General features: G+C 36.3%; 1 protein-coding gene and 1 pseudogene across 1 annotated transcript in view; both read left to right on the top strand.

Annotated features, from left to right (window-relative positions):
* The window catches only part of LOC120888359 (uncharacterized), a 57,646-nt gene that overhangs the window by 18,780 nt on the left and 22,842 nt on the right, over positions 1–16,024 (top strand). The window lies entirely within an intron of this gene.
* On the top strand, positions 184–794 carry LOC101957887 (SIN3-HDAC complex-associated factor pseudogene; annotated as a pseudogene).

The following is a 16,024-nucleotide window of genomic DNA, read 5'->3' on the forward strand; positions in this document are numbered from 1 at the left end:
AGAGAATTCAAGATTATAACTACAAAAAAATCAATAAAACATATCAGTAAAAGAATAAATGACAGACAAGGCAGTTAAGGAGGGATCCTTGGAGGGGGTTGGCCTGGGGTGCACTCCGCATCTCGGGGACGCTATTGCACGTGGATCCGCAGTTTGGGGAAGGCTTTTGTCCAGAAAAAAAAGATGTTTGGTTTTCACAAGCCAAAGATGTACCAAAGTATAGAAGGTTGCTGTATTTGCAGAGCTAATTCCTCCAGTTCTCAATTCACTGATAGTAAACGTTATGAAAAGGACTTCCAGAGCTGTTTTGGGTTGCATGAGACCCATTCAGTAGACATCTGTAATGCCTGTGCTCTGCTTGTGAAAAGATGGAAGAAGTTATGAGCAGGTTCAAAAAAAAAAAACTGGAATCATGTGGTAGAGGTAAGGGCAGGACCTAGTCTAAAGACTACTTTGAAACCAAGGAAAGTAAAAACTCTATCTGGAAACAGGATAAAAAGCAACTAGATCAGTAAACTGCAGAAGGAATTTAAACGTCACAATTCTGATGCTCACAGTACCACCTCAAGTGCCTCCCCAGCTCAATCTCCTTGTTATAGTAACCAGTGAGATGACGGCTCAGATACAGAAATGGCTTCTGGCTCTAATAGAACACCAGTTTGGGTTTTTCTTTTTTCTTTTTAGATCTTACTTACTAGAAAAGACAGAAAATTTGTTGTGGGATTATCTATAAAGGCCGTTTTGGAGAAGTCTTCATTGACACACATCTATTCAAGCCTTGCTGCAGCAAATAAGAAGATTTAAATTTTGAAAAGACCACAAACTGACCTTACTATTTTTAACTTGGATACCTGCTATTCTGCCAAAAGACAATTTTCTAGAATAGTTTTGAATGGGTTAGTTTTTCCTCCAGTCCCACAAACTTTGAAGCCAGTGTCTAGCTACTAAAAGAAAAAAAAAAGTGTACATAATATTTAAGATGCTGAGTATTTCATAGGAATGAATGTCAAGCTGTAAAATACACAATAAAGGAAGGACATCAGAAGATGGCACACTAAGAAGTTAGAAGACCTTCTTCCCCCAGAGACACTGCATTGGCACTATATAGACAAGAAGACCTCTGTGAGAAGTCTAAAGACTGGTTGAGAAGTTACAACACCAGCCTATCATAAAAATCAAGAAGAGATTACAAAGAAAATAGCAGAGAAACTTGTGACAATTGGCATCTCATTCATGCACCTCTCCTATGCACCAACTGCAGAGATACTAGGAGGAGGCCTGAGCCTCTGTTCATCTCCAGTCAGGAGTGGTGACCGAGGTTTATGTAGAAGGGGAACAAAAATGATTTAAATTTTGAAAAGACCACAAAGCAACAAACTGACCTTACTATTTTGAACTTGGATACCTGCTATTCTTCCAAAAGACAATTTTCTAGAATAGCTTTGAATGGGTTATTTTTTCCTTCAGTCCCACAAACTTTGAAGCCAGTGTCTAGCTACTAAAAGAAAAAAGAAGTGTACATAATATTTAAGATGCTCAGTATTTCTATATTGAGAAGCAGTGGTTGGGGCATTTTTTAAAGATGGCTGGCTACACTTTTTTTCCCTCATGTTAGTAGATTTGTCATAACTCAATAACATGTTTTGCCCCTAGAAGTAGTTGTTAATAATTTTGAAATAATTGAGTCTCTCCAACTTTCTGATGAATTAAACTTGTACTACTGATGATTAAGCAGGACAGACTGAGCTTTTTGGTGCAAATACCTTGATGGAGGAAATAATTTCTAATTATATAGAGAGAAGCATGACTGTATGTGTTGCATCCTCTGTCACCTTCCTTCATATTAATATTTGTTAAAGATTTTAATTTATGTGAAACTACTCAAGCAGAATCAAATCTCCTCTTGGAGAAGAGGTGAGTAGGTGGGATAGATGAGATCTTATATGAATAGTACCAAAGCATTACCACACCGTGGAAAACACACTCTTAAAAATGTTAAACTATGTACAAGTCTTCAGGGTGGCACCAAACAAAAGTTAGTGCTTTTTGGGCACGTTGCTTGGAGGCTTGCCCGAGTGTGTAAATAATTGACTTTATTTGTGTTACATGACTGGTGACTTCATTGAAACCTTCACAATTCAGTTTTAGCTCTGGATTACTTCAGTTGACATTTGTGAAGGTTCTATCTGTACAGAGTAGGTGTTTCACTTGTTTTAACCTGTTGAGGTTTGGTTTTTTTTTTTTTTTCACTATTTAAAGTAAAATTTACTAAGAAGAAAGGTGTATTCATGCTGAGGGTTAGTGTTGGTTTGGCTTCTTTTAGTCAGGCTTTCTGAACATTGAGATATGCTGAATCTGGAGCTTTTAATTCTAAAATCCTTATTAAAAGCCTCTCATTGAACCCAAACCAAAGTATTCTTATTGCTTCTTTTCTAAAAGTTCAGGAAAAAAATAGCACCAGTTCAAACTTTCCATACATGAGGGAGGAATATGTGCCTGCCTTGTAATAACATGACTCAGTGCTTATTTTAAAAACTGGATTATAAAAATTGGATAGCATCACAATAAGGAGTGAGCCACTTTTTATGGGTACCCTATAGTTTTATAGTTCTTAATCTAAACTCATTTCATATTTCTTCCTTTTGAAAAAATACCTACATGCTACAAGCCACCGTATGCACAGACTAGACAGTGAGTTGGGTCGGCTCTCCCATAGCCTTTGAGGTGTATTACAAGAGTCCAGCCATTATCATTCTCCTGAGTTATTTTGAAATATTTTTTGTACATTTTGGCTGCAGTATTATATATGGATCATCTATAATATGGATCATCTCTACTTCTGTATTTATTTATTTATTACTAGACCTCAACCACAGTCTTCTTTTTCCCCTTCCACCTTTCTTTGCCTGTAGGATGTACTGTATATAGTCATGCACTTTGTATTAATATATTAGAAATCTACAGATCTGTTTTGTACTTTTTATACTGTTGGATATTTATAATCAAAATGTTTACTATGTTATTGAATAAATTTAGTCTTATTAGAAAATTTTTACAAAAGAATAAATGAGTGAGAAAAAAAGCTACAACCCTACATGAAACAAACAAAATGTCAGAACAGGTCCTTTTCCATGAGCAATAACTTTAAATATAAATTAATTAAACTTCCCAATCATAGGACATAGGCTTGCTGAATGGATAAAAAAAGCAAGATCCAATTATATGCAAAAAGATTTACTTTAGACCTAAGAATACATTGAATATTTAAAAATTTTCTATGTAAATTGTAACAAAATGAGAGCAAGATTGGTGTACTAATATCAGGCAAATGACCTAAATAAAAACCATTACAAAAGACAAATAAGGACATTTGATAAGGAAAATAAGGCTAATTTCTTAAGATTAATGTCAATTATGAATACTTAGGTACCAACGCTATGAGTTCCTGAATATATGAAGCTAATTTTAAAAGAATTAAAAAGAGAAATAGATACAATACTAGAAGGAAATCCTAATACCCCATATTCAATACTTGACAAAAGAACCAGATAGAAGATCAATAAGGAAATAAGGACTAGAAGAACATTAGGATCCAACTGGACCTATCAAACAGGTTCAGAATACTCCAACCACCACCACCACCAGAATATACATTCTTTCCTAGTGCGCCTGGAACATTCTGCAGGATTAAGCACATATGAAGCCATGAAAGAACATTAACAAGTTTAAAAACATTCAAATGAGGGCTGGGATTGTTGTTCAGCAGTTCAGAACTTGCCTAGCATGTGCGAGGTCCCGGGTTCAATCCTCAACACCACATAAGAATAAATAAAACATAAAATATATGTATTGTGTCCAACAACAACTAAAAAAATAAATATTAAAAAACATTGAAATGATACAAATTGTCTTTTCCAGTCATAGTGAAGTAAATTGATAATCCATAGCTTAAGAAAAAGTAGAAATTCCACAAATTTGTAGAATTTGAATAATTCCCTCTTGGAGCTGGGGTTGTAGCTCAGTGGTGAGGCAGAGGGTTCAATTCTCAGCACCACATATGAAAAGGTAAATAAAAAGTAAACATCCATTAAAAACTAATAAAAGTATTTAAAAATATAATTCATCCTTAAGAATTCAAAGGATGAAAGAATAAGTCACAGTGTCAATTAGGAAATAACTTGAGACAAATGAAATCAAAACCCAATATACCAAACTTGTTTTCAGTAAAAGCAGTGTTAAAATAGATGTTCATAGCTGTAAAGGGACAGATTCAAAGAAAAGAAGAAATATCTTGAATACCGACCTACTTATATATAACTCAAGAAACTAGAAAATAAAAACAAACTAAACCCAATTGTAGGAGAAGGGAGCAGGGGAAATAATAAAGATTAATAAGGAGATAAACAAAATAGAAAATAAAAATAGTAGGAAAAAATCAACAATCTTGAGACTGTTTTTAAACAAATCTACAAAAGCTTTAAACCTTTATCTACAGCCTGATTAACTAAGAGAAAAAGAGAAGATTCAAACAACTGCAAACAGAAACAAAGAAAAGGACATTAGAACAAATATCACAGAAATATAAAGGATTATATAAACAATTGTGTGACAAACACTGGATAAGTTAGATGAGAAGAAAAAATTCCTAGAAACAAACAAACTACCAAGAATGGAACATGGAGAAATAGACTATATAAATAGACAAATTACTAGTGTGAAGACTGAATCGATAAAGAAAAATTCCCACAAAGGGAAAAGTACTAGACCAAATGGCTTCACTGGAGAAATCAACCAAACTTTTATGAAAAAATTAACACCAATCATCCTGAAATTTTCCAAAAAAAAAAAATTGAAGAGGAAGGAATATTCCCAAGTAGTACTAAGAGGTCAGCATTATATGATACAAATTCAAGCAAAGACACCACAAGGAAAGAAAGTTGCATGACAAATGGATATGCTACTACATTGTTATTACTACAACAAAATATCTGAGACTGGATAAGTATTAAAGCAAAGAGACTTTTACTTCTGGAGATTCGAAGGTTGCATTGGATGATGGTCTTGTAACAAAATATCCAGGTGGAACAGGGCATCATGTGACAAGAGGCAGGCAGTGAGTTTGTGTATGTCTCTTCTGTTCTCCTCTATCTTCTTATAAAGCCACTACTAACAATCATGGAACCTCCACCCTGATGAACTTGTCTAATTTTACTCATCCCCTCAATGGCCCACTTCTAAATCATAGTTGGATTAAGTTCCAATCCTCTTGCAATGGGTATTAAATTTCAACATATCAACATTTGAGGGAGCACTTATACCATAGCCAAACCAGCAGCTTAATAAAGGGTTATGCATCATGAGAAAAATGGGATTTATTCTTGGAAAGCAAAGATGTTTTGTCACATGAAATTCAATGTAATACATGACATCAACAGAATGAAGAACAAAAATCACATATTTATCTTGATGGATGAAGAAACACTATTTGATAAGATTAAACTTATTTTCATGCGAACATTTAACAAACTAGGAAAATAACCACATATAAACATAATAAAGACCATTTATGAAAGGCCAAAAATTAATATTAATGGTAAAATTGACAGCTTTTCCTTTAAAAGCAGAAACAAAGCAAGAATGCCTACTCTCACTCCATCTATTCAACCTGGTGCTGAAAGTTCCATGCAGAGAAATTAGGCAAGGAGACAAGAAGACATAACATTGTAAAAGAAGAAGTAAAATGGTCTCTGTCACCAGAGATGATCTTACACCTAGAAAACCCTAAAGATTTCACTCACATACACATACACAAAAACTTGTTAGAACTCAGGAAGAAATTCAACAATATCACTGTGACAAGAACAATTTTTTGCAGGAGGAAAAGTTTACTTGGGAGTTCATGGTTTCAGAGATCTCCATCCATAGACAGCTAGCTTCATTTCTAGGGGCTCAAGGTGAGGCAGAACATCATGGCAGTAGAGTATGGTGAAGAGAAGTGGCTTAAGACATCACATCAGAAAGGAGGGAGGGAGGGAGGGAGGGGGGAGGGAGGGAGGGAGAGAGAGAGAGAGAGAGAGAGAGAGAGAGAGAGAGAGAGAGAGAGAGAGACTCTACTTGACAGATAGATAATGTATATTCTAAAGCCCCGCCTCCCAAAGACCTACCTCTTCCAGCCACACCCAACCTGCCTTCAGTTACCATTCAGTTAATCCCACCAGGGGATTAATTTGCTGATTGGGTTAAAGATCTCATACCCCAGTCATTTCTCCTCGAAACCTTCTTGCATCATCTCACACATGAGCTTTGGGATACACCTCACATCCAAACCATAATAACAGGACACAAAATCAACACGCAGAAATAAGATGTGTTTCTATACACTATTATGTATAATTATAATTCATCTATAAAAACTCAGCCAATTTCTGTTAAAGAAAAAAAACCTAAAAATAGCATTACCATATGAGCCAGGATTACCACCCCTAGGTAGATACTAATAATAACTGAAAGCAGGTTCTCTCTGTTATGGTTTGAATATATCCTACCCCAAAATCATATTGAAATGTAATCCCGTTATGGTAGTATTGAATCATGAAGACTGACTAAGTAATAAGGATCTTGCCTTCATGAGTGGCAGTACCTTATATAAGGGCTGAAATTAGTTTAGGCCCTTTTTTCCCTTCTGTCTTCTGCCATGTGAGGTCACATCATTTATCCCTCATGCCTTTCACCTCTTCCATCATGTGAGGATGCAGCAAAAGGCTCTCACAAGACACCAAATACTGGCACCCTGATCTTGGACTTACAAGCTTCCAGAACTCTAACAAATAAATTTCTGTTCTTTAGAAATTACCCAGCTTGGGATATTTTGTTATAGCTGCAAAAAGAGAATAAGTTTTAGAAAGATAGTTTCATATCCTTGCTCATTGCAGCACTGAAATATGGAGCAACCCAAGTATTGTTCATCAGTAGATGAATGGAAAAAAATGTAACATCAACATACAATGGAATATTATTTGGCCTTAAAAAGAAAGGAAATTTTGACATTTGTTCCAATACGGATGAACCTTGAGAACATTATGCTAAGTGACTTTAAAAAAAGTCAAACACTGTATGAACCTACTTCTGTGAAATATCTAGAGAAATTTAATTCAGAAACAAAAAGTAGCATAGTAGTTTCTGGGGGTTTGGCTGCAGTGGAGTGAAGAGGTATGTTTTAAAAGGTATATGGTTTCAGTTTTGCAATATGGAAGAGTTCTGGAGATCTGTTTCATAGCAGTGTCAATATACTCAACAATACTATACACTGAAAAGTGGTTAAAATGGTAAATTTTATTTTTTGCATTTTTGCCACAATAAAAGACTTACATATGAAATTTTTCATAACTGAGGGAGATCTAGTGTTTTCTAATCACAAATAAGGGAAGATAGGCACATTCTCTGAAAACACTGAAGATGTAAGAACAGTGTAGTCCCAGCAGCTCTTTTCCTATTCACATCATTGAAAAATGATTCATTGAAGGAGTGCGATAGAACAATGGAGATGGAAGAGTGAGACTTTAAGGAGTATGTGGAAATCTCACCTTGCTCATGGTCTACCTCATTTGACATTGACCCATGAGTCTGTTTACACTATAACTAGCTCATTCAAATATGGGATTTTAAGCAAATAATTCCTTCTCTCTGTGTATTCCTACATATTTTTCACCAACATCATATGTTTGCAATATGGTAACTTCAATTTATATTCATTTTGCTATTACATCAAAAATTTCCCTTGACTCATGTCTGTCTTTATAGTGCCAAAATATAATTGCACAAATCAAGTTGAAAGAAGAAGAAATATGTGAGAGAATATGTGAAGGAGGAAGGAAGAAGTGAAAATAAGAAGCATAAGATAAGCACATATTCTTATATGTGGGGAATGGATATTAAACCCTTTCGCTATCTGTTTGCTATCAGTGATCAGTTAATACTATTAAGAAGTGGGTAAAACCACAGAAGAGATGACCATTGGTGGCTCTCTCTTTCTGTCAGTCTCAAGGTGAGTACCTGTGCTCACCAGCAGTCTGGCTTCATCAAAGGCCCACAGTCATGGGGGCAAGTGACCACAGACTGAAACCTCTGAAAACCTAAGTTAAAATAAATTTTCCTCCTTTAAATGAATAGCTTCACCGTCTAAAATGTAATCCCTTGTGCTCCACATACACATCTTTCGCTGCTCCCAGTTCAGAAATCTGGCCTGGATCCAAGCCTCTGCTTGGTTTCCCTGATTCCCCAGGTTCTGCCCCCAAATTGGGACAGGTGTGTCCCCCCCATTCCTCATCACAGACTTAGGGGTCCAGCAGATCTAGGAACAGGAGCTGCAGACAGAGGAAGGTTAAGTGTCCTTGGCCAGCCTACAAAGTCTTGCCTCCCTGTTTTCCAGTTTCATGTCTCATCCATTAACATTACAGAGACACAAAACACAAAGATATAGAAACAGAAAGCAACCCCACCACAGAGTGCTGGTGAGACTGGCAGGCTCATCACAGAGGGCAGAGGCCTGTAGCAGGAGTGTGGACCAAGAGAAAGGTCAGGATGAGTGACTTGGACACCTGAGGCTTACCTATACCCCCTGTGTCTGAAGATCACTTCCTTGGTTGCATGATTCCTGAGCTTGAAAGGATATTTAGATACATTTTATCCTTTCTCTAAAAGCTGATTCCAGTGGAAGATTAAAACTAGCTCTTTTTATTTCATCTTGGAAGGAGAGAGGTCTCTGAAGTTAAAATAAATAAGTAAATAAAAATTTTAAAAAAGATTTTAGAAACATTAAAAAAGCATTTTAAAATCTTAAAGTATTCATCAATTTAACTTATTTTGTTTATGCTCCCCTGAATTTGGTTCTCTAGTTCCTCTATTTTGAAATGTTCCTCTCTCAGGGCCAGAAACTTGACAGTCAGTAAACCACTCTGATAATTTGCTTGAATAAGTGGTTTCAAAGTTCCTCCCAGGATGGGTTTTAGGTTTCACAGTGCTTTTCAGCTTCCTGCCCAGCCAGGAGGTGATCAGCTCTGCTCCACCCACAAACCATCTTCACCAAGAGATCACTAGAGAACTCCTCCCCTGTCTGAGCACCAAGATGACAGCTGCAGAGACTTCAGTGGAAATGTTAAAGAAAGACCTTAGATTCACACATGGACTGGAGAAAGCAAGGAAAAGTACACAGTATAAGGAAGGTAGAAGAAAAATAAGTATGTACAATTACTATGCATTAATTAAAAGTAAAAATTCAATGTCAAATATGAACCTCAAATGGAATAAATGCCAAGTATTATAAATACTTATAAATAAGTATCTTTCCAGCTGTTAGTAATATGTAAGAAAGTTCTAGTGTTGAGTCCTATTGGATATTTGAAATATCTGGTAGAAGACATTTTAGGTACCTGTTTTTGAGCATTACCCTCAAAGTCTCCAGCTTTTTGACACTTAGTTTTTTGATTTATCCATAATAATTATATGCACTTATAAGGTACACTGTGTTGTTTGATTCTTGTATACATTGGTAATAATAAAGTCAGCACAATTAGCATACCCATCACTTTACACTTTTGTGTTCTTTGTGATGAATATATTAAAAGTTCTCTCTTCTAGCTATTGAGACATATACTGAGTTTTTGTTAACTATATCCCCTCTGCTATGCCATTGAACACCAGCAGTTCTTCCCCCTATCTGTAACACTGTACATTTTCTGTCTTCTTCCCACTACTCTCCCCAGTCTCTGGTAAGAGACCTGAGCATTTCAAAGTTATTGCAGCATTATTCACAATAGCCCAGATATGGAATCAGCTTAAACATACATCAAGGGGTGAACTGTTAAAGAAAATGTGACATATACACAATGGATTACTATACACCAACAAAAAGGATGAGATACTGTAATTGGTGACAACATAGAGGAACTTAGAAAACATTATTTTATGTGAAATGTCAGGCCTAGGAAGACAAACAATGCAAAACTTTGAACATATGTGTAATATCATGGACATTTTGTATTTTAAAATAATAGACTTTAAACTCTTTAGATTACAGCCAAAGAAAATGGATCATACAGGGACCAACTAGAAAAAAAATTAAGAGCCAGTATTACATTCTTGGAGTTGGAGAGAATATTTAAACACAATGCAAAACCCAGCAGTCATAATCAACTCCATCCCTTCCAATTTAAATGAGTTGCTTTAAATTAATTTGAGGACTATGTGTGTGGGGGGCATGATGGGGCAAATAGAAATGCATATGAAACAAGATTGCTTATATGTTGATAATTTTGAAAATTGTTGAAATGGTAATAGATACATAGGCACTTATTATATTGTTTTCTTTTTGTATATGCTTGAGTTTTTTTAAATGTCAAAAAAGTGAGTAAAACAAAGGAAGAAAAGATACATTATAAGGAAAAGAAGAAGAGCAAGGAGGGAATTTTAGAAGACTAGTCAGAGGGGCAAGTTGGAGCTTTACTGAAATTCAATGGAAATTTTTATACTATTCTAATGACAATGAAAAAATTATAAAAAATTAGGATGTACTGAGTTATTAAAATACTTTTACTATAGAACTTTCACTATAGAACTAAAAATAATGAATTTTGAGATTGTTATTTCAAGCCAAAATCCAAATGACATAACACTGTGCTTAAAATCAGCTAATCCTATATACCTTCGTCCTTGTGAATGGTTTAAGCTGAGGCTCCCTGGTTTCTTTGGAGATACATGCAGAATGAGTATAATGTAATAGAGAAACAGAACTCATCAGGAACTTTCCTAAAAACATAACTTTTACTCAGTAAAACTAAATTTTTTGGTGAATGGATTTTGAGTTTTGACAAACACATATAATCATGAAGTCACTGTCACAATCAAGGTAAAGATCCAAACCCCACTCCCAATCCCCTCAGGCCCCTTTATAGACATTCCCCTCCTCTGCTCCCAGCCCTTACCAACTGCTGGTCTGTTTTCTGTTTGCTTTTCCAGAATGTTGCATAAATAGAATCCTGCAGTAGAGTCTGTAGTAATGCATTTGAGATTGATCCACACTATGGTATGGATGGATAGTTTGTCATCTACAAACAAATTTGGATTTAGAAAAAAAGAGACTTTATTCAAAAGAATCAATGATATAGGAATAATACTCTTATTTCAATATATGCAGTGCCTCAAAAATCAAACAGGAAGAGGCCTTGATTTTATAAAAGAGGTTTAAAAACTGTTAGCAAAAAACATGTGAGTGAGAGAGCATGAGATGAAAGAGGGCAGCTTTGTGGTTAAGATCATCCAAGTGAGCTGTAAAGGACCTTTTGCACCCTGGGGCTCTGGTGCTTGTTTAATCTTTTGAGCAAGTCTGACTTTAGGAGCCTCTGGAAAAGATACTTGAAACATGACATAGATTTGGTCAAGTCTGTACAAGGTTGTAATAAAGTGTTTTTTTTTTCTCTCTTTGCTTTGCTTTTTCTAACCACCTCCCTTTATTTTTTACTTTTCCTCATTTTTCCCACCATAAATACTGATGGAGTTTTTATATCTCTCCCAGCTGAAGAATATTTGAATCACTGCAAATTTTTCAGTTTTTAATGATTATCAATAAAATAATAAAACTGCAATAAATATTTACGTATAGGTTTTTATGTAAAGTCAAGATTTTCCCCCTTGTGTAGAATACCTAGGGGCAAGCTGCACAGGGCATATGGCAAATGACTGTTTACCATTTTGCCTTTCTAAACACAGTAGAAGGACATTCCATTTGCATCTGTTCTTCACCAACACTTGCTGTTGTGACTCTGTTTAGTTTTGTTTGCCACTCTGAGAATCATATGGTGATTCTCAAAAGTCTTTCATCAAGCATTTCTCAAAAGTCTTAACATCAAGCATATTTTATGTGTTTATTTACCACTATGATATTGTCTTTATTGTTGTTACTTTATAAGTCATGAAATCTAGAACTCTGATTTCTCCAAATTTGATCTTTTTTCCAAAATAATTTGGCAATTGGTTCTTTTACCTTTTCACATAATTAAAAAGTGATCTTCTTAATTTCTATGAAAAATAAAGAAAATCATGGTGAAGTGTTTACTGCATTGCACTGGATTTATAAACCTGTTTGGAAATAGTTTGAATATTCCATCCATGAGTTGAATATTCCAATCTATGAACATCTTTTATTTATTGATTTAGATCTTCTTTGAGCTATTTATTGTTTTTCAATATAGTCTTTATTATACTGATTATGAACATATTTTGATAGGTTTACAATTAAGTATTTTATCTTATCTGGTGTTACTACAAATGGTACTGATTTTGTATTCTATTTTCATTTGAGAATTGCTAGTATATGAAAAATGAAGTGACTTTTAAAGATTAGCAGCATTATATCCTACAGTTTTGTAAAAACTCATTTATTATATCTAATAGCATTTTGGTCGATTATTTGACGTCATCGTCACAGACCAGGCTGAATGGGATACAGCTTCAGGGATAAAATGCTGCTCTTGCAGAGGGCCATGCTGAGCATCATCAACCAGACACCCGTGGTGCTGCAGGTGTGGGGCCTGATGAGCTCCCAGGTGCAGATGGGCGGCCACCCTACTGAGGTCCTGTGCCTCATGAAGTGGTGCTGCTAGAGGCGCGCCTGGTGGACGAGGAGTACAGGAGATCATGGGGGACCTGGGGGATGAGTGCAGCAAGTGCAGCTCCTCATGTCTATCGGGATCCCCTGGATACAGATGGTGTCCAGGTAGGTGCTGGCTGCAGCAGGATTATTGTGGAGCTCACCTCTGTGTGACTGCCAGAAAGCCATGCAGGACCTTCTCAAATCTGCCAACAGTCAGGTTGTCACAAAATATTGTGACCCTGACTCTTACCATCAGCAAGATTTATGGTAGAGGTGGTCTGGGGAGGGTGGGGACAGGGCTGGTTGGAGGCTTCTCTCTCCACCTGTCCCCCTCTCCCTCCCCCTCTGAAGATGATAGGCAGAGGAGTGACAGGGAAATGACAGCCTGACAGCCAGCAGCAACTGGAATGGCAGCAATTAAGTGTGGGGGGTGGAGGGGCGGGAGGTTAGGGAAGGAAAGGGACTGAAGTGCACACAGGCCCACACAGACAAGCACCACATAGACACAGAGGGAGGGGGTTGGGATGGAGAGGGGCCCACAGCAGGGCAGGTAGGACCCCCAGGGCCTCTCCCAAAGCAGCCTCCCCCACCTTAGACCCCTTTCTCCTCCCCATGGTAGGATCACCCCGTGTTTATATTTCATGGCCAAATATCTTTGGGTTTTGTTGACTGGCCCTTAGTGCCCTGCCCTCTCCTCTTTGCAGGACCACAGCCCCCTCCTCTGCTCCTCCCTGGTCCCAGCTCTGTCTTTCCTTGTTTCTTAGTTGGATCTCTTTGGCCTTCCCCAACAGGCTCCCACCCCCACAATCCCCAGGTCCCTGTCCCTCTCTTCCTCTCTGGGGCAGTTTCATATTTGCTAAGACAAATTTGCTCATTAAATATTTTGCATTTTTTTATTTAAAAAAATAAAAATTTTCTCATGCATTTCTTGGGATGCTCCTATGTCCTCTCTTTTCTTATTCTGTTAAAATGGTGCATTACATCCCGTCAGAATGGCAATTATCCAGAATACAAGTAACAATCAAAGTTGGCAAGGATGTGGGGAAAAGAGACATTCCTGGTGGAACTGCAAACTGGTGCAACCACTCTGAAAGTAGGATTCCTCAGAAAACTTGCAATGAAACCAATATTTGACACACACCTTGGAATATATCCAAAGGACTTAAAATCATCATACTATAGTGACCAGACCACATCAACATTCAGAACAGCTCAGTTCACAATAGCTAAGCTATGAAACCAACCTAGGTGCCCTTCAACAGATGGATGGATAAAGAAAATATGGTACATCTAACACAATGGAATATTACTCAGCCATAGAGAAGAATGAAAATATGGCATTTTCTGGAAAATGGAGGGAACTGAAGACTCTCATGTTAATCCCCAAAGACCAAAGTCCAAATGTTCTCTCTGATATACAGAGATATAGGCAGTGGTGGGGAGTGGAAGTTCACCAAGTTGGACAGAGAGGAATGGTGGGAAGGAAGGGGAGATGGGAATGGGAAAGACAGTAGAATGGATTTGATATAGCTTTCCTATGTTCATGATCACTGTAACTCCACATCATGTACAACCACAAGAATGGGAAGTTCTACTCCATGAATATATGATATGTCAAAATACATTCTACTGTCATGTGTAACTAAAAAGAACAGATAAAAAAATTTTAAAAAGAAGTTAAGCCATAAGTTGTTTTACTTAAAGTTAAAGGCATGTGGGAGAAAAATGAATTTAAATAAATCTAGCTTTTTAAATGGAAAAAAAAGTTAATTACATTTATTTATATCTAATGTATCCCTCAGTACTTCTAACCAGGTCATTTATTATGGAGGCAAATATGGATTATTTATATGTCTCTTTTTCACCCTTATTTGTTTTACTTTCATTGCCTCTTATTCTAATAACTGGAAAATCCTGTAGAAGAAAGTTCCATTTCCCTTGGCTGTAACCCTCTTTCATGAATATTATTGATGGACAGAATCTTTTGTAGAAGAGACTTGCAGTAGGAGAGTACAAACTAAACTTGGAGTTGATTCTGTGGCTAATTAATTTTTTTCCTCCCTAAGATTTTGATGAGATTGTATTTTGGTATTTATGTTTTTCAGTAAAGTAAAATTTCTAGCAATTATACATCTGGTAACTCCTATCAAAATTTATTTATGCTTTCTCATTATCTCAGTCCTAATTGCAAGTGTCATTGCACTTTCCATTTTTTTGTCGGGTAAGTTACTTTTTCTCCAAACTATGCAATATCTTGTACACATTTATATTGCCAGTAAATATTTATTTAATTTTGAGCTTTGTTATGCGTCAGGCACTGTGTAAAGTGCTTGAGGTATATCAGTAAATAAAACACACCCACAAACACACACACACACACACACACACACACGCACGCACGCACGCACAAAACAATTCCTGCTGTCTTCAAAGTTAATTTCTAGCAGGTGAATAAGGGTAAGAGTGGAACATGTTGTAATATATGAAGGGTAGCAATAGGATCTTCTTTGGTAAGGTATTTACCAATATTTTGAAGGGGATGGAAAAGTCATGCTTTCCTGGGGAACTGTTCCAGACAGAAAAAGGAAAGCAAAGCCCTAGGACTTTGGGAGTTGCTATAGATAAATCAGAGTAAGAATAGAGGAGAGTAATATAATACAGCATCCCCCCATTACCTGTGGTTTCAATTACACATGGTCAACTGTTTTTCAAAAATATTAAATGAAAAATTTCAGAAATTAACAATTTATAAGTTTTAAATTACACACTGCTCTGAATAGTGTAGCAAAGTCTTGTGCCATTTTTTGTCATTTTGCCCAAAATTTGAATCACCCCTCTGCTAATGCATCCACAACCTGCCCATCCATCTGATAATGGAGCTGCCTCCATTATCAGATTGACTTTCATGGTATCTGTGTTCTAATAATTTTTATTTTACTTAACATTATTTATATTTACTTAACATTATTGGCAATTCGGATATACCAAAGAGAAGCCATTAAGGCTGCCTTTTAAGTAAAAAGGTCAAACTTTATCAATGGGTTGCCTGTATGTATAGGAATACAAAAGAAAACATAGTACATATAGGGTTTGGTATTATCCATAATTTCAGGCATTCAGTGGGGATATTTTCCATGGATAGCAGAAGTCTTGTAAGCTATTTAAAAACTGCATTTCACTCTGAATGCAATAAAAAGAAAGAGGTGGCAGCATTGAACTTTAATGGCTGAATAATTTATTTCCATAGTGAGAATAAACTATTAGGAGATCAGGATAAATGCAAGAAGACTTTTCAGAAAAATCTTGTCGAAATCAACTTGAAATGATGATGCCTTAGGCCTGATGAAAACAGTGTGGAGTTGTGGGCAAGATAGATAT

Source organism: Ictidomys tridecemlineatus, chromosome 6 (genome assembly GCF_052094955.1).
Source record: "Ictidomys tridecemlineatus isolate mIctTri1 chromosome 6, mIctTri1.hap1, whole genome shotgun sequence".
In the NCBI taxonomy this organism is placed as follows: Eukaryota; Metazoa; Chordata; class Mammalia; order Rodentia; family Sciuridae; genus Ictidomys; species Ictidomys tridecemlineatus.